Here is a 21,383-nt window from a genome sequence, read left to right as displayed (position 1 = left end):
GCTAAAATTATCACAAAGTTATATAATGTCTGGAACTTGAATAAGAAGAGAAAATTAAACAGAATAAGAAACACAAAAAATGTCTAGTAATTTAAAAATTTTAAAATATGATAAAGGTAGCATTTTAAACAATTGAAAAAAGTACTATATATATATGCATATGTGTGTGTGTGTGTGTGTGTGTGTGTGTGTGTGTAGCTCTACTTCACATCAAGTGACAAAATGAACTATAGCTGTATTTAGGAATTTAAGGTAAATAAAGTAATAAAATATCTAATAATTAATAAAATTCTCTCTCTCTCTCCCTCCCTCTCTCTCTCTCTCTCCCTCCTTCCCTCTCTCTCCCTCCCTCCCTCCCTCTCTCTCTCTCTCTCTCTCTATATATAAAATCAATCTTTGGATCAAAAAGGTCTTTTAAGCCCAACACCAAAAACAGAACTGTGAAAAAAGGAACTGATATAAGTAACTTTGGAAGACAGTGCTCTCACTGGGAACTGTAAAGCTAAAGACAAATAGAACCATACACAAAAACTGTATTTTAAGGACTTCCCTGGTGGCACAGTGGTTAAGAATCCACCTGCCAATGCACGGGACACGGGTTCGAGCCCTGGTCCAGGAAGATCCCACATGCCGTGGAGCAGCTAAACCTGTGCACCACAACTATGGAGCCCATGCTCTAGAGCCTGTGTGCCACAACTACTGAGCCCACGTGCTGCAACTACTGAAGCCCAAACGCCTAGAGCCCGTGCTCCGCAACAAGAGAAGCCACCACAATGAGAAGCCCGCACACTGCAATGAAGAGTAGCCCTCACTCACCGCTACTACAGAAAAGCCCGCACACAGCAACAAAGACCCAACGCAGCCAAAATTAAATTAATTAATTTAAAAATACTGTACTTTATTTGATAAAGTTATTTCTCAGAGGAATATCGGTTAATTCTGAAACACTTTATATGTATACTGGGGTCAAACAAATAAGTAAATGAACGGTAGATGATGGGAGTCAAGCTTCTCACTTCGGAGTGGGAAGCTACAGGAAAGCAAGGGCAGGCAGATTGGAATGATCCTGATGGTACTGAAATAGAGTCAAAGACATCAGTGTGAACTCATATTTAGGTTTATACAGATACAGGTTCAGAAGTAATTGTATGTGAATGTGCGTACATATACCTATGCACACTGACACAAATAGTATTCCTAGCTCTGTTCACTAATAGAGACTAGAAGCAGTGACACCCCCAGTAGCAGTGAGTACACCAATGCCAAATCTTGGTTTCTACATACCACAGTCCAATAGAAGGAAACAGGGATTCTTGGGGAAGTAGCTGATTCTAGGGTTAGAGAAGGGAATTCAGAAGATTAGCCTACAGCATGTTGTAGTGCTCAAAACAACAACAGCAAAAGGAAGGCGGAGGCATGTCAAAGGGACACAGAGGAGCCAACATGAAAGAATGAATGGCCAAAGCTAAAATAAACAACAAAATGAATAACGTTGTATTGGATTAGAACCCAAAGTATAAATACCCCTGAGTCCATACTGATATAAATAACCCCAGCCTAACAATCAGAAAAACATCAGATTCAAATTGAGGAACATTCAACAAAATACATGACCAGTACTCCTCAAAACTCTCAATATATTGAAAAACAAGGAAGGACTGAAAAACTGTCACAGACCAGAGGAGAGTAAAGAGACAAGACAACTAAAAGTAATGGTATCTTGGATGGGATCCTGGATGAGAAAGAAGACGGTGGAAAAACTAATGAAATCCAAATAAAATGTGGCATTTAGGTTAATAGTAATGTATCAGTGTTGGTATCTTGGTTAGGACAAATGTACCATGGTAATATAAGATGTTAGCAATAGGAGAAACTAGGTGAGGGGCATATGGGAACTTTGTACTACCTCTGCAACTTTTCTGTAAATCTAAAATCATTCTAAAATAATGGGCCTTCTCAAAGGCCCATTTATTTATCTATCTTAAAATATAGATCTATACCTGTCACAGAGAAAGTACTTAATAAATGTCAAAAAGAATAACTTTTTTTAAAAGGCAATACTATAAGGAAAAGAATTTTCTTTACATATACATCTCACAAAGGTAAAACATTAATACATAAAATAACCTCAAACAATACTAAAAGGTAAAAACCAACTAGAAAAATATAGGCAACATAAAACACAAAAGGCTAATTAAAATTTGAATGAAGAGCACTTAAACATAAATACCCCATATGAAAGTAGGCAAAACCCAAACATTCAAAATCAATAATAACCAAAAATTAGAGATTAAAACAAAGATATATATTAACCCTATAAAATTGGGCCTACTCTCAAAACAACATGTGTTTTAATCATAATTGCAGCTGTTGGCCAGAGCTGGTAAAATGGCACTCTCATATTTTGCTGGTAGAAACGCAAATTGATACAACTTTTCAAGAGAGAATTTTAATATAATATATATAAAAAACATTTCAAATAGGCATATCCTTTTAAATAAAAACGATGATGACATCAGCCACAATGACAGTGATGATGTTTGCATCTAATATTTCTAACCTTTTATGACATCTCAGACACTGGTCTAAGTGCTTTCCATACATAAACTATTACCGTCAAAGCACAGATTAAGAAACTGAGAGAGATAAATTAATTTGCCTAAGCATACACACCTAAGAAATAACAATTTGAACCCAAGGCAATCTGACCCTAAAGCCAACACTCCTAATTACCATACTATACAGCCTCAGAATTATTCCACTTCTTGGAACTTAACCTAAAAAATAATCCAGGGGATTTAAATCATCCGCATTCATCACAGTACAATTTATAATAACAAACTGTGAACAACCTAATTGTCTAACAACAGAGGATGCGTTAAACCAAATTATGAAATATCTATGTTATAAAATACCATGTAATCATAATGTATTCTACAGCCTGACTTTAATATTGTTGGAAAATATCCACTACATAGTGAGTGAAGGGAAAAGGTAGTTTACAGTACATATACTGTAAATCAAGTGTTGTAAGTAATAATAATATTCATGCATGAAGAGAAAAGACAAAGAAGATATACTAAATTGTTAATGTAGTTCTCAATGGTGAGATTTCAGTGACTTTTTTCCTTCTTTGTGCTTTTTTGTACTTTTCAAATATTCTAAAATTAACACATCTGACACATTATCAGGAAAAAAGGTGTGTTTTATTAAGAATGAATTACAAAGCAAAGATGAGAACTCTATGAAAAGACTGCAGTACAGTTAAAAGGTAAAGCTAAAAAACTAGGAAAAAAATCACTCTGACATGAATGTTATAAAGCATGAAAGAAAACCTAATATATTATAACTATGATAAATTGGGACCACAAAAATCACAAAGTATAATAAATTGGAGGAGGGGAGATCAAATGACATGTAAGTGAGTTAATTTCATCATTTTTCATAGCTCCTAAGAATAATGTTTCTGAAATTGATAAAAAGAAAAAGAGACTCAAGCATACTTAAGTTTAGAATAAAAACATACTACATATCTTATAAATTATTTGAGACAGAATATCAACAACAACAAAAAATAGCAAAAAGAAGGAAATAAAAGATTAAATGAAAGCAGGACACATTAAAAACAGAAAATTTTAAATAAAGTGACAATATTAATACCAGGCATCTAGTACAGTCATACATATAAATGGTCTAAAATAACATAGTAAGATATCCTTTGGACTGGGTGAATAGTAGTAACGTTACTATTACACGAAGGCACATACACAATAACAGTGACTCATGACAGATAAAAGTTATATAAGGCAGACAGAATCTTTGTAAAACTAGGAGGAAGTTAAAGAAAAAGTATTAACTGGGATTAAAGGGGTCAAAGGTAGAGATAAAAAATACAATTTAAAAAAGTATGAACTGGATGAAAACAATAACTATAAAATTAATAGTTCAAGCCAAGATTGTGAGTCTTAATGAATTAAATGAAAACAAAAATAAAGCAAAACACAGTTAATATCAGAAGAAACTGATAAAAAAGAGTAGCAGAAGATTAAAGTCTCTCAGCAACTAAAAAATTAATAAACAACTATATAATGTCAAAGTAGTGGTAAGGATTAATAGCACTATGAAGAAAAATAAAGCAAAGTAGAAGAGAAACAGACCTGAACGATATGAGGGAGCTAGCCATATCATAATCTGAAAAATGAGCAGATGGATCACTAAATGCAAAGTCAAGGGGGCAAACAGCTACAATATGTTATGGTCTTGTGAATTTTGAAATGCCTATTAAACAGCCCATTAGAGATCGAGCAGTTGGATTATCTGAGGCTGAAATTCAAGGAAAATGCCAGAGCTGAAAAAAATATAGAGAAACATCAGTGTATCAAATGCTAAAATATTTAGAGCTATGACACTGAGTGAAACAACTCAGGGGATAAAAGAGAGCTAGAAGAGAAGCTGAAGGACTGATTAAGCTCTGGGGGTCCACTATTTAGGGCGTCCAGAAGAGAAAGATCAAGCAAAGGAGACTGAGAAGGGCCAAAGGTGAAGAAGATGAAAACCTAGAAACTGTAGATGCCAACTGAAGAAAGTATTTTGAGAAGAAAGACGTGAAAACTATGTAAAATGCTGCTAAGAAGACAGGGGCTGGGTGGTATTCACCCTCATATGCCTAACTCGAAACTTAAATGCTGCCAAACAGAAAGTGCCTAATAAATATTTGATAGATATGAACAAATAAATAAACAGTACTAAAAGGAAAATAATTAAAGTGGTTCCATCAAAACATAGAGTATATTAATCCTTACTTATTATCTGTAATTTAAAGCTTATACTAAGATAAAAGAGAAATATGTATACTGGAAACTAATAGAATATTGTACATCAACTATACGATTAAAAAAAAAGATAAAAGAGAAATATGATACAGACCAGAAACAAGGTGCAGCCTAAGGGGGCTTGGAAAGATGGAAGCTTGAAGATATTCCTGATGATCTCCAGCCCAACACTAAGTCAACTACTAAGTACCTCTCTTAAGCCCAGAAGGTGACAGAGGCCAGAACCAGAACTTTAAGAATTACCACAAAAGCTTAGCCCTAGGAGGACCATGAGATCCATGGATGCCTCTTTCCCCAAGAAAAAGGCATTAACCAAACGAGCATTCCTGGGACAACAGGCTGTCTCCCTGGCCCACAAAGATCTTCAGGAGAGCTTTAGCCCTGAAGATGAGAATGTACTTGCCCTCTTAGCTGAGGACATCTAGTTGCTGAGAGGTGTCTCCTGGTGACATACAGAGAACTAACAATATAGGAAATGGTATATCAAAAGCCACAAGACAAAGACTGCCAGACTGCCCACTCTCTCTGAGGTATCGGAAGCCTCACCCAAAGAGTACACAATACAAAAAAGTTTGTATAGAAAATTGTACAAAAAGAGCCAAGAAAATTTATGAAAAAGAATAGTGAGAAGAGATCATTTTATCAGCTTTTAAAACACTTCAAATCCTCCATAATTGGGGCTTCCCTGGTGGCGCAGTGGTTGATAATCTGCCTGCCAATGCAGGGGACATGGGTTCGAGCCCTGATCTGGGAAGATCCCATGTGCCACGGAGCAGCTGGGCCCGTGAGCCACAATTACTGAGCCTGCACGTCTGGAGCCTGTGGTCCGCAACAAGAGAGGCCACGACAGTGAGAGGCCCGCGCACCGTGATGAAGAGTGGCCCCCACTTGCCACAACTAGAGAAAGCCCTCGCACAGAAACGAAGACCCAACACAGCCATAAATAAATAAACTAAAAAAAAAAATCCTCTATAATTAAAAACAGTAGGGATTGGTATAGGAACAGATCAATAGCTAAGAAACAAAAATCCAGAAATTGAGCCCTGTGTGAATGAGAATTTAATATTTGATGAAGGTGATATTTTATTTCAATGGGAAATGACAGTTCATATTTAAGAGACGCTTATACAACTGAATATCCACTGGAAGAAAATAAGTTAACCCCTATCTAATATCATATACAAAATTCCAATTAAAGATTTAAACATACATACATAAGCATATTAGAAAAAAATGTGAGGGCCAATATGTAAAACCAAAAGCATTAGTGAGATCTTTTTGCCAAGAAACACAGAAGCTTTAAAACGAAAAAGTTATTTGATTACAAAAAACTTTTGAATTTTGTATTGTAAAAAAACACCATAAAGAAAGATAGGAAACAAGCAATAGTTTAGGGAAAAGTGTTTGCAACCCATATGACTAATAAAGTATTCATACCTAAGATATGCAAAACACTGTTTCACACTGAGAATAAGATGAACAACAAAATGAAAAATGAGCAGAATGCATGTCACTGAAGAGTCATTAAAATGGCTAGTAAACAGCAACAAAATTTTTTTTTCCTAAATCCGTGTGTATCGTTTGTGTCAGGGAAAACAAATTAACATAGTAAGATATCTTTTTTCACCCATCAAATTGATGAAATTAAATCTCTACTTAACAGGAAATCAGGGAGAAACTGTGGACATGTCCATTACTCCAACCTTGATGGAAAGTCAATTTGCAACATCTATCAAAATTCTAAATGTACATATTCTTTCACCTAGCACTCTCAGAATATATCCCATAAAAATAAGACCATCTGTACATAAAGATCTATGTATAGAGACTCATAAATGAGTCTGTCTAATGCAGCATTTTTTGTAGTAGCAGGGAAATGATTAAATAAATCATAAAACACATATATCATGGAACACTATACTGCCATTATAAAGAATACTTCAGATCTACACCAGGTAACTTGGAGGGATTTTTGCAATATAAGATACAAAGAAGCATGTATGATTTCATTGTTAAAAAAAAACCTATTATTTATATATATATTTGTATACAATTATATTAACAAGCATGTGTAATATGATCTAATTTATATTCAATTATATAAAGCAAGCACACATATAAGCCAAAAATGAAGCATAAATATCATTAAGGGGTTTAGCTTATCTTCTTCTATTTGTCGTATTCAGATTTTTATAATAAACATTATTTATATAAACATTAAATTATTGTAAAAATATTACGGTTGAGATGACAACAAGCTTTCCATATTTATGGCAAACTGACTACATTATCATCAGATGATCAAATCAGGCTCAACTTTTCTTTCTTTTTAAAGACATAGGAGATGGAGAAGCAATTAATAAAGGCTTATCGCCTCTTAAAATTTTTAAATGACAGATGATCTCTCAAAGCTTAGTCAGCTGTAGACTGTTTTTAATTCTCCCTCCCAGATGTTCCTTCCTGAAATCCATTTCCATTCTCCTGGAAAGCAAATGAGAAACTAGTTGAGGGCAGAGACTATTAACGTTAGCCCTTCATCAACAGAAACACAGCCACTATGGTAGCATTCTATAAAACATGTTCTTCTTTATTATCCTTCCTCATACTTCCCAAAGAGATATAAAGCCCACCATCATTACTGGTATAGCTTTTCCTTCTTCTAACTCTCAGGAGAGACATTAACCTCTTTTACTACACATTGTTAATCAAGATACTAGTTCACTATCCCTGACCTCTAGTTCACTATCCCTGATCTCTAAAAGGGGAAATATCCCATCCACAGCCTCTGCTGAAGGAGCAATCATAGACACTGATGTTTTGTACTTGTGACTCTCCCTTACAACTATCTCAATGACAGCTAACCTAGGCTAGCTAATGACCTATGATGGGAGATGGAATGGGCCAGTACGAGAATAAAATTATAAGACAGAAAAATATATAAGTGAATAGAACCAATGAAACAGAGAAATGATATACAAAATAAGTATAAGAGATACAAGAGAAAGAATAAGCCGGTCAGTAGTAAGATAAGACTGTAGGAGACATAAAACAGCAGAGACTCCAAGGAATAACAGAGAATAGAAATTAATGGCTTTTTAGTTCTAGCTGCCAGGAGGCTCTGTTTCTGGCAACCAAAAGAATGTGATCAAAATACCCTTGTAGGTACTCCATGACTAATTTTAACATTTTAACTATTGTCTGGGAAAATAAATAAATGATAAGCAAAAAAAAAAATGTCATACAAGACACAATTCATATAGCTTCATATAGAAACTATATGATCCAAATAGCAAAGATTAATCTACTAAGATTAAGCTCAATATATGCCATTGTAAGATATATTTAAAATGCAAAATGCAAATAATAACTAATAGAGAACTGGTCAAGAAGAACTAATAAAAGAGATAGGCTGGGCTTCCCTGGTGGCGCAGTGGTTGAGAATCTGCCTGCTAATGCAGGGGACATGGGTTCGAGCCCTGGTCTGGGAAGATCCCACATGCCACGGAGCACCTAGGCCTGTGAGCCACAACTACTGAGCCTGCGTGTCTGGAGCCTGTGCTCCGCAACAAGAGAGGCCACGATAGTGAGAGGCCCACGCACCGCGATGAAGAGTGGCCCCCGCTTGCCACAACTAGAGAAAGCCCTCACACAGAAACGAAGACCCAACACAGCCAAAAATTAAAAAAATTTAAAAAAAAAAAGCTTCTTTTTAAAAAAAAAAAAAAAGAGATGGGCTGAGGAGTAAAACGGTTTCCTTTTTTCATCAGGGTTAATTTAATTTTAAAAAGGTACATTTTTATTCCTACCAACGCAGTATGAAAACTGAAGGTAATAAAAATGAGCCACATTAAGTCTCTTGAACATAGATAGACTACAAAGGCAAGGCTGTGAGTAATTAATTTTTTCAATTAGGACTATAAAAATTTATAGTGAAACACATGGACGACTGAAATATGGAATACAATGTTAACTTTTTCCAAGTTACATGTCTGTATTTTGCAAAATTTTTAATGTAGTATATCTACATAAACTACCAACTGTCAGGAACAAACGATTAAAATTCATCATGAGAAGAGAATTTATTGGACATTTTGGGTTCAAGTCAGCAAATTAAAAATCTTTTTTTTTATTAAACACGCTCAAATCCCAAGTCTGCTTGGCAATATCTTTTAAATTGTTGCTCTTAAGAATACTTAAACATAAAAAGCAGCACTTGAGCAAAAAAATGGAGCACTTAACGTTTTTTTCTGCTAATGGATGCTCAGGATACTTAACAGTAAATCCAGTCAATTTTAAATCGAGAGTTTTGGATACTCAAAAGCTACCTCTAATTCTGATGTGAAGAAGTCAGTCAAGCAGAGTATGTAAAAGAGTGTGGAAGGATTCAATCTGTGAATATCTTCCTTTTGGTAGTTTTAAAACACCCTACTAAAACCTGTGCCCTTCTGTTGAATGATGTGATAAAATGCATCTAGAAGAAATCAGCTTTGACTAGGAATCATAAGACCCTGGAGCTTGGCCACTAATTGGTTGGGTAACCTTAAGCACATCATGTAATCTCGCAGGACTTTAATTCCTTTATCTGTAGTGTAAAAGGAAAAGTTGAATTCCTTGATCTCAAGTTTCTTCCAGCTCTAATCAGGGCAGTGCATTGCACAAATCTAGAAAACACCATTCATGAGGCCACGTTAACATTCTACAATTCCATGAAAAGATTTCACATCCTTCATTCAACGTATCATGTAAAATCCTCCTCCTACACAGCAGTCAATAACAACACACAAGCCATTGATTATAATACAGCTTCCATTATGTGTAAACACTCTGCTGGGGTAACACCACAAAAGTACAAGAATGGGTACCTGTGGCCAAGGGGATTATGATCTATTTTTTAATAAGTAATAAATGTACTTAGCATAAAATTTATGACACAAAAACATATCCAATAAAAAGCCAATTCAAAATGCAAAATAGAAATCAACTCAAATCAATTCGGAATAGCCACAGCTGTACAGTGTTAAAGAGTATACTATAAAAAGTATAGCTTCTCCAAAAATCACTTGTACACTCACTTTCAAATACTTCCCAATTTTCACTCCAAATACTTCCAAATTTTCACACAGGAGCATGGTAAAGAGGGGGCCCTACCATAAGCTGGAGTTATTCAACAAATATTTACTGATCCCTATATGCCAGACATTGTGCTAGGCTCTGGGAATACACTGATATTTAAGATAGAAAAGATCCCCACTTGCGATGCTAACATTCAAATGAGAAGCAGCAGAAAGTTAACAGGTACAGCTGCAAACAAGGTAATTACAGATTGTGATAAATGCTATAAAAGAAATAAACAGGGATCTGCACTAGGACAGGGGAGTTCTTTCACTTGAGGTGGTCCCCAAAATGCTAATTATGCTAATTAGAAGGATGCACTCATGGAAAAATGAAGGAAAAGTCAATTCTTCACAAAGAAACCAACATGCTCAAAATCACAGCAACAGGAAATAATCTGACCATGGAAATCTGCGAACTGGATAAAGTCAGATAATGTCTTCACAGGTCCCAAGATAAGGTAAATGCAAAGAAAGCATGAAATCTCTAAGGGGGCCTGAGAACATTCATAAAATGCTGAGTCTAGACCCTAAGAGGATTTCAGAACTATCCTGCAGATATTTTCTTACTTTTAGAAGGACAGAAACCCACTCTGAAGAGAAACTGCAGGGAACAGAAAATAAATTAAGCAAAGCATAAAGAATGACAACCCCCAGGAAAGATAAGATTCATATTCTAGGTGGGCAAAGGTCCAAGCGATACAGAACTCAAAACATATCACACGGCAAAATACATTTAAAGGTTCCTCTCCAGAAAGCAAAATACTTGCAAAGCATAGATATAAAGACAAAAAGCTTTACTACATCTCAGAAGTCCAAATTTAAAAAATATTTCACAAAGTAGAGAGATCTTGAGCCCCAAAGCTCAGAACTACACTTGTCCATCTCTTCTGCCTACAGTTCTTCCTTCTAAAACTACTGGAAGGGAATTCCCTGGCAGTCCAGTGGTTAGGACTCCTCGCTTTCACTGCTGAGACTGCAGGTTCAATCCCTGGTCGGGGAACTAAATCCCGCAAACCACACTGCGCGGCCAAATAAATAAATAAATAAAATAAAACTACTGGAAACCCGTACTTGCTTAAACACTAGAAACTTAAAATGAAAGCACACACTAAGAAATTATAGGAAAAATAATATATGTGAAATAAATAACATTCTAACAGATAATAAAAACGCATGAGAAAAATGTGGCCACAAAAAAAGATGAACATTATTAACTATTATTTCAACATGAACTAAAAGAAATTACGAAAATAGCTGAAGCTTTATTAAGCAGTAATAAATCAAAATTACAACAGTTCAGAAATAATATGACTAGACAGTAGGAAGAGCTAGTAAGACTCACAAATGAGGGAAAATAGGTTTTTTCAGAAAACAGACATTAGAAAGAACTAATTAGACGAGACTGTTAACTAGACTTATTGTGGTAACCATTACACAATATATACAAATATCAAACATGTTGCACACCTGAAATTAATATAATGTTGTATGTCAACTGTACCTCAACTAAAACACACACACACAAAGAATATACTCCCTCCTCCCCCAACCCTGCCCAAAAAAGCCCAATGAAGAAAAAACAGATTAGAAAGTGAGTAAAAATAATGAAACAGATACAAAAGAAAGCACCAGTAAGTAGGTGATCCAATAAATATGTAATTGGAACCAGACGGTATTTCAAACTGTGCTGCAAGCAAATCTTCCTAAAATAAGACCTGAATCTACATACTGAAAGGATACATGGTATATTAGGGAAATTCAACTGAGAATATTCCTACCATAAACTATTAGATTTTAAAGACTTTAAGCATCCAGGTAGAAAGACCAAGTCTCTTATAAGAAAAAGAAAATTATAGTTTCAAGAAACTTCACAACAGCTGTTTTGTACACAAAACAATGAAACAAAAAGTTGTAAGATCCTCAAGCACAAAAAGATGTGAGCCTGGGACTTTATATACGGTCAAACTGTCCTTCAAGTTTACAGGCATAGATAGTTAACAACATATAAAAGTTCCTTGAGCCCTTCCTGAGACCTACTAAAGAACAAACCATACATATTCAAGAAATGACTTGAAAAGCTTCAAAGTAAAATCAACTACAGAACTAAAACTAACCATGAAGATAAGGATGACCTAACAATATGTATGTTCTACAGCAATGTAGAAAGGATAGATCTATGAAAAATGGGAGAAGAATGTAGAGAATAAGTAGAAGTCCGAATAGACTTGTTAACTGCTTCACAAATACTAACCCTTAGAAGGAAAGATCATCATTTACAATTAGATGCTGGGATAGAGGGAAGAAAGAAGAGGAGGTTCCCAGCTAAGTTCTTCAGCGAGACTTAAGTGTTACACTAAAAGACACTGGATTGAAGGAAACCAAAAAACAAAAATGCAAGCCACCCTAAATGCCAAAAGAAACTTGTTTTAATAAGAAAAAGATCAAAGAAAAAAGACAACATAGTGAAAGATTCTGCGTGTGCGCACATTTGTGTAAAATATGCCACAAAACATTAGAACTGACATCAAACGTATCAATAAACATAAATGGCCTTAACACAACGTGTTTTCTTAATTTTTAAGATCAGTTAACAAGGCAAAAATCTAATTCTGTAACATATACAAGAGACATAAGTAAAACAAAGTGATTCCAGAAGTTATATATTTTAAAAGGATTAGCAAAGACACAGCAAGCAAATGCAAGTAATAATAAAGCAGGGTTCAAATTTAATTTCACATAAGATGAAATTCAGAGCCTTAAGCAAAAATAAAAGAGTACTTTATCATAAAATACTATATTTTATAATACACATTAATGGTAGATATTACTAACAAAAATTTTTTAAAAACACTGAAATCAAAAAACACCACTTCACCTGAAAATAAAATTTCTATTAAAAATTATTGGGTCAATGGGACTTCTCTAGCGGTCCAGTGGTTAAGACTCCATGCTTCCACTGCAAGGGGCATGGGTTTGATCCCTGGTCAGGGAACTAAGATCCTGCATGCTGCGAGAAGCGGCCAAAAAAAAAAAAAAAAAAAAATTATTGGGTAAAAGGAGAAATACAAAGCAAACTACAAAATTTCTACAAAATAATGCTAATAGCAATGTGACAGATAGTATAGCAGCAGTTTCCAAGAGAACTTTCTGTGATGATGGAAATATTCTATATCTGCACTGTCCAATACAATAGCCACTAGACACGTGGCTATTGAGTACTTAAAATGTGGCTAATGTGACTAAGGAATTGAATTTTTAAATTTAATTTAAAATCCATTTTAAGTTGCTACACATATCTAGTAATTATCATACGGAATAGTGTAGCTCTCTACAGTACACCAAAAATTCATAAAATTTATTAACTCTGTCAATATAAACTAAAAATTAAATATTTGAAAAAATTAAAGTTAAAAAAACAGGGAGTAAAATCCAAGTACCAAAAAAAATAAAAATAAAAAACCCCTGCTAGGCAGAGACTATTTTAAGAATCACACAGCTATTTTGCAAAAGTCTATGGAGATAAATTTGAAAACTTAGATGAAATGTATAACTCTCTGTGGAAAAAAAATGTACCAACTGACCCTAGTAGACACAGAAATGTGAAACAGAGAAATTTCCCTAGAAGAAAAAAAAGTTATCAGAACCCAACCATCAAAAAACACTAGGTAGGTACAAATGGTCCCAGCGAGGAAATCTTACGAAAACATTTAATAAATGAATGTACTCGCCAGTACGATTTGAAAAAGGAAAGCAAAGGGACTTCCAGATTCAGCTCCAAAATGTTAAGAGCTTAGAAGCTGTCTCTCACTCTCATCTAGACAACAAGATGAAAGCTGAACTAAGTGAAAATCAACAAGTTTCCTTATATCCCTCAAAGAGCAGAGGTTACTGGAGAAACAATCACCCTGTAATCTGGAGAGATGGGCAAAAGACAGAGAATCACAGCTGAGGTCATCTTACCTGAGGCAGAAACCACTAGAGCCAATAATTGGTAGGAAAAATTACAAGGTCATTTTGACAAATTTCTGGAGACTGAAAGTGGACTAGCTTGAGAGTTAGATACTCCTGGGGGGCATAGTTTTAGGGATTCCCCCATATTACTGTGGGTTTTATTTCCAGTAAAAGAAGATGAAAGGAAAAAACCCTGCCTGAAACAGGGTAGGGGAAAAGCAACCATTTTTCAATATCCACAGAGCGTTCTTCATAATGAAAGGCAGCCTTCTAAAGGCAACTTCTTTACCAGAGCCTTATCCTACCTGGGAAGTAATAAGCCAACCCCAGCCCCGTGTAGCCTTCCTTTCTCACATTAGAGGAGAAAAAGAAAGGCTAAAAAACATTCTGCAAAGTAAGAGTACAGGGACTCAGACCCAGTAAAAACTGAGATTTAATCATAAGATTAAAGAATGCTTCCCCTCCTTCACATCTAGCCACCACAACTGGGGTAATGTATAATTACAGTAGACTACAACTGAGAGCTTCAAGACACAAACTACTTAAGAACTTCTTAGGGACCAGCCCCCCAGCCCAAAAAAATGGAGAGAGAGAAAAAACACGGACACTAAAGGAAATGAAGCCTCTGGCACCTTGGGCTACATCAAACACTAAACAGCCCAACTTCTAACCTGATGAACATAAAACTTCAAACTGAAAAGCCTAATTGATTACCTCTCTTCCTATTACCTAATACATCCTAGCTGGCTTCCAACAAAAAACTTCAGCATGCTGAAAAACAAGAAAAAACACAGTCTGAAGAGACAAAGCAAGCATCAAAAGCAGACTCAAATACGAAACAGATTTTGGAATTATCAGATAGGGAACTTAAAATAACTATGATTAACATATTAAGGACACTAATGCAAGATGGATGGGTGATGTACCAGGGAAAGAATCAGGGAGCTTGAAGTTAAGTTAGCAGACAGTTCCCAAACTGAAAGAGAAAAAAAATTTTAAGGAAAAGAATATCAAACAACTGTGAGAAAATTACAAAAGCTATTACATATGCATAATTGTAATAACAGAAGGAGAAGAGAGTAAGGAGCAGAAGAAATATTTGAAGTAATAATGACTGGAAATTTTCCAAAATTAATGACAAACACCAAACCACAAATCCAGGAAGCTCAGACAAAACCAAACAGGATATATGTCAAAAAATCTACACAGAAGTATTATCATATTCAAACTCCAGAAAACCAAAAAAAAAAAAAAAAAATTTAAGCAATGCCAGTGGGAAAAAACTCCTTACCTACAGAAGAACAAGGATAAGAATTATGTCAGGGTTCTCACCAGAAACCATACAGTCAAGAAAGAGTAGAACAAAATACTTCGAAATGTTGAAAGAAGAAAAACTACCAACCTAAAATTCTGTATCCAATGAAACTATTTTTCAAATGTGAAGCAAACATAAAATACCTCCTAAAACAAAAACTGAGAAAATCTGCCACCAGTAGATCTGCCTTACATTAATGTTAAAATAATTTATTTGAAGGAAAATGACACAGGTCAGAAACACAAAGAGGAACAGAAAAGGACTACATGAAGCCAACGTAAAAACCTGTATTTTCTTATTCCTAACTGAGCTAATACATATCTGTTCAGAGAAATAAAAGCAGTAATGTATTGGGTGATTACAGCATATGGAAAAGCGAAATGAATGAGAGCAACGTTATAAGGGAGGGAGGGATTAGAAATACTTTGGTATAAAGTACTTGAACCACCCATCAAGCAGTATACTGTCATTTAAAGCTGGACTAAATTAGTTGTAAATATAGTATTGCAAACTTTGGGACAACTACTAAAAACATGTTTAAAAGAAGTAAAGCTGACATGCTAAAAAGGAGAGAAAATAAAAGCATACTGAATGTTCATTTCAAATCAGAGAAGGCAGAGAAAAAGGAGAAAATAAGAAAACTAAAGAACAAGTGCAAAGAATGGAAAACACAAACATGGTAGATGTCAATAATCAATTTAAATGTGAATGATCTTAATAACCCAATTGGAAGACTGAGACTGTCAGAATGGATTAAAAAAACAAGGCCTGAATATGTTGTCTACAAGAAACCCACCATAAATATAAAGACACAGATAGATGAAAAGTAAAGAAACAGAGAAACATATACCATGCTTTCAAAAGAAAGCTGAGGAAGCTATATTAACATCTAGCAAAAGATTTAAGAACAATGAAAATCATCAGGGATAAGGAAGGGCATTACATAATGAAAAAAGTGTCAATTCTCCTAGACATAACAATCTTTAATGTGTCTGTACCCAAAAAAAAAGAGTGTCAAAATACTTGAGGGAAAAACTGACAGAAATGCAGGAAGAAAAAGACAAATCCACTATTATAATTGAAGACATCAACATCTCTCTATTAGTAATTGACAGATCCAGAAGGCAGAAACTCAGCAAGAATACATTTCAATTGAACAGTTCCATCAATCAACTGGATCTAATTAACATTTATAGACTATTTTATCCAACACAGCAGAATACACATTCTCCTCAAACTCACATTGGAACCTTCACCAAGATAGACCATAAAATACATGTTAATAAACGTAAAAGAAGAGAAAATTATACAAAGTATGCTCTCAGGCCACAATGGAATTAAACTTAATTGAACTTAATGAGTAAAATTAAACTTAGTAACAGAAAAATAGGTGCACAATCCCAAAATATTTGGAGTAAACAACACTATACTAAATAATACATGGGTCAAGTCACAATATAAATTTTAAATTATAGTGAACTAAATGAAAATGGAAACAAAAAACCAAAATTTGTATGACACAGCCAAACCGAAGCATTGAATATAGCACTGAATGCACATATTAGAAGAGAAGATAGATCTAAAATCAATCACCTAAGCTTCCACTTAAGGAAACTAGAGAAAGAAGAACAATTTAAGTATAAAGCAAACAGAGAAGATAAATAATAAAAAAGCAAAAATTAATGAAACTGAAAACAGGAAATGAAAAGAGAAAAATCTATAAAACCAAAAGCTGGCTATTTGAAAAAACAGTACAAGTGACAGACTTCTAGCTATGCAATCCAGAAAAAAAACAGAGAGACACAAATTACTAACATCAGATCTGAAAGAGGGGTCATCACTACTGATCACCAGGATACTAAAAGGTTAATACAGTAAATATCATACACCATTCTATTTCTACAACTTTGTAAGAGATGAAATGCGCCAATTCCTTGCAAGACACAAACTACCAACACTCAAGGAAAAATAGATCTTCTGAATAGGCTGACAGCTACTAATGAAATTAAATCAATAATTAATAATCCTCCAAAAAAGAAAGCACCAGGTTCAGGTGGTTTCACTGGTGAATTCCACCAAACATTTAAAGAAAACCACTTTAAATACCACTTCTCTGCGACTTCTTCCAGAAACTAAAAGCAAAGTGAAAACTCTCTAACTCTGTATGAGGCCAGCATTACTCAAATATCAAAACCAGATAATGACATTACAAGAAAGAAAAACTCCAGCCCATCTTATGAATATACATGCAAAATTCCCAACAAAATATCAGCAAGTCAAATCTAACAATGTGTAAGACTAATTACACACCACAATCAAATGGTATTTATTCTACATATGCAAGGGTAGTTCAACATTCAAAAATCAATTAATGAGACTCCCTCTTGTGAGAGCACTGAAATCACAACTAACTGCTGAACAATCATCGACCGGAAGACACTGGAACTCACCAAAACAGATACCCCACATCCAAAGACAAAAGAGAAGCTGCAGTGAGATAACGGCTGGGTGGGTGACTCACAAACTGGAGAACACTTATACCACAGACGTCCACCCACTGGAGTGAAGGTTCTGAGCCCCACGTCAGGCTTCCCAAACTGGGGGTCCAGCAACAGGAGGAGGAATTCCCAGAGAATCAGACTTTGAAGGCTAGCGGGGTGTGACTGCAGGACTTCGACAGGACAGGGGGAAACAGAGATTCTACTCTTGAAGGGCACACACAAAGTAGTGTGTGCATCAGGACCCAGGGGAAAGGAGAAGTAACCCCATAGGACACTGAACCAGACCTACCCACTAGCGTAGGAGGGTCTCCTGCAGAAGCAAGGGATGGCTGTGGCTCACTGTGGGGACAAGGACACTGGCAGCAGAAGTTCTGGGAAGTACTCCTTGGCATGAGCCCTCCCAGAGTCCGCCATTAGCCCCACCAAAGAGCCTGTAGCCTCCAGTGCTGGATCGCCTCAGGCCAAACAACCAACAGGGAGGGAACACAGCCCCACCCATCAGCAGACAAGAGGATTAAAGTTTTACTGAGCTCTGCCCACCAAAGCAACACTCAGCTCTACCCACCACCAGTCCCTTCCACCAGGAAGCTGGCACAAGCCTCTTACATACTCTCATCCACCAGAGGACAGACAGCAGAAACAAGAAGAACTATAGTCCTGCAGCCTGTGGAACGAAAACCACATTCACAGAAAGATAGACAAAATGAAAAGGCAGAGGACTATGTACCAGATGAAGGAACAAGATAAAACCCCAGAAAAACAACCAAATGAAGTGGAGATAGGCAACCTTCCAGAAAAAGAATTCAGAATGATGATAGTGAAGACGATCCAGGACCTCAGAAAAAGAATGGAGGCAAAAACTGAGAAGATGCAAGAAATATTTAACGAAGACCTAGAAGAAAGAAAAAACAAACAAAGATGAACAATACAATAATTGAAATGAAAAATACACTAGAAGGAATCAATAGCAGAATAACTGAGGCAGAAGAACCGATAAGTGACCTGGAACAGAATGGTGGAATTCACTGCCGCGGAACAGAATAAAGAAAAAAGAATGAAAAGAAATGAAGACAGCCTAAGAGAACTCTGCGACACCATTAAACTCACCAACATTCACATTATAGGAGTCCCAGAAGGAGAAAACAGAGAGAAAGGACCCAAGATAATATCTGAAGAGATTATAGTTGAAAACTTCCCTAACATGGGAAAGGAAATAGCCACCCAAGCCCAGGAAGCACAGAGAGTCCCAGGCAGGATGAACCCAAGGAGAAACACGCCGAGACACACAGTAATCAAATTGACAAAAATTAAACAAAGAAAAATTATTAAAAGCAACAAGGGAAAAACAACAAATAACATACAAGGGAACTTCCATAAGGTTAACAGCTGATTTCTCAGGAGGAACTCTACAAGCCAGAAGGGAGTGGCATGATATATTTAAAGTGCTCAAAGGGAAGAAGCTACAACCAAGATTACTACATCCGGCAAGGATTCATTCAGATTCGACGGAAAAATCAAAAGCTCTACAGACAAGCAAAAGCTACGAGAATTCAGCAACACCAAACCAGCTCTACAACAAATGCTAAAGGACCTTCTCTAAGTGAGAAACACGAGAAGAAAAGGACCTACAAAAACAAACCCAAAACAATTAAGAAAACGGTAATAGGAACATACATATCGATAATTACCTTAAATGTGAAAGGATTAAATGCTCCAACCAAAAGACACAGGCTCACTGAGTGAACACAGAAACAAGACCCATATATATGCTGTCTACAAGAGACCCACTTCAGACCTAGGGACACATACAGACTGAAAGTGAGGGGATGGAAAAAGATATTCCATGCAAATGGGAATCAAAAGAAAGCTGGAGTAGCAATACTCGTATCAGATAAAATAGACTTTAAAATAAAGAATGTTACAAGAGAAAAGGAAGGACACTACATAATGATCAAGGGAGCAATCCAAGAAGAAGATATAGCAATTATAAATATATATGCACCCAACATAAGAGCACCTCAATATATACAGCAAATGATAACAGCTATAAAAGATGAAATCGATAGTAACACAATAATAGTGGGGGACTTTAACACCTCACTCACACCAATGGAAAGATCATCCAGACAGAAACTTAATAAGGAAACACAAAATTTAAATGACAACATAGACCAAATAGATTTAATTAAAATTTATTGGATAGTCCATCCAAAAACAGCAGATTACACTTTCTTCTCAAGTGCACATGGAACATTCTCCAGGACAGATGACATCTTGGGTCACAAATCGAGCCTCAGAAAATTTAAGAAAATTGAAATCATATCAAGGATCTTTTCCGACCACAACGCTATCAGATTAGAAATAAATTACACAGGAAAAAAACGTAAAGAACACAAACACATGGAGGCTAAACAATACATTATAAATAACCAGGAGATCACGGAGAAATCAAAGAGGAAATCAAAAAATACCTAGAGACAAATAACAATCAAAACATAATGATCCAAAACCTATGGGATGCAGCAAAAGCAGTTCTAAGAGGGAAGTTTATAGCAGTACAATCCTACCTCAAGAAATAAGAAAAATCTCAAACAATCTAACCTTACACCTAAAGGAACTAGAGAAAAAAGAACAAAGTTAGTAGAAGGAAAGAAATCATAAAGATCAAAGCAGAAAAAAATGAAATAGAAACAAAGAAAACAATAGCAAAGATCAATAAAACTAAAAGCCGGTTCTTTGAGAAGATAAACAAAACTGATAAACCTTTAGCCAGACTCATCAAGAAAAAGAGGGAGAGGACTCATATCAAAATTAGAAATGAAGAAGTAACAACGGACACTGCAGAGATACAAAGCATCATAAGAGACTACTACAAGCAACTCTATGCCAATAAAATGGACAACCTGGAAAAAATGGACAAATTCTTAGAAAGGTATAACCTTCCAAGACTGAACCAAGAGGAAATAAAAAATATGAGCAGACCAATCACAAGTAATGAAATTGAAACTGTGATTAAAATGTTCCAACAAACCAAAGTCCAGGACCAGATGGCTTCACAGGCGAATTCTATCAAACATTTAGAGAAGAGTTAACACCCATCCTTCTCAAACTCTTCCAAAAAATTGCAGAGTAAGGAAAACTCCCAAACTCATTCTACGAGGCCACCATCACCCTGATACCAAAACCAGACAAAGATACTACAAAAAAAGAAAATTACAGACCAATATCACTGATGAATATAGATGCAAAAATCCTCAATAAAATACTAGCAATCAGAATCCAACAACACATTAAAAGGATCATACACCATGATCAAGTGGGATTTATCCCAGGGATGCAAGCATTCTTCAATATATGCAAATCAGTCAATGTGATACACCATATTAACAAAATGAAGAATAAAAACCATCTCAACAGATGCAGAAAAAGCTTTTGACAAAATTCAACACCCATTTATGATAAAAACTCCCCAGAAAGTGGGCATAGAGGGAACCTACCTCAACATAATAAAGGCCATATATGACAAACCCATATACAGCAAACGTCATTCTCAATGGTGAAAAACTGAAAGCATTTCCTCTAAGATCAGAAACAAGACAAGGATGTCCACTCTCAACACTATTATTCAACATAGTTTTGGAAGTCCTAGCCACAGCAATCAGAGAAGAAA

At 35.5% G+C, this 21,383-nt stretch overlaps 1 protein-coding gene across 2 annotated transcripts in view; it reads right to left on the bottom strand.

The window, feature by feature from the left end:
- Nucleotides 1–21,383, bottom strand: part of MKLN1 (muskelin 1) — a 333,033-nt gene that overhangs the window by 128,508 nt on the left and 183,142 nt on the right. The gene's annotated exons all lie outside the window — the stretch shown is intronic.

This window comes from Balaenoptera physalus, assembly GCF_965194825.1.
Source record: "Balaenoptera physalus genome assembly, chromosome: 8".
Taxonomy (NCBI): domain Eukaryota; kingdom Metazoa; phylum Chordata; class Mammalia; order Artiodactyla; family Balaenopteridae; genus Balaenoptera; species Balaenoptera physalus.
The sequence above is the reverse complement of the archived record's forward strand: the minus strand, read 5'-3'. Positions and strand labels throughout refer to the sequence as shown.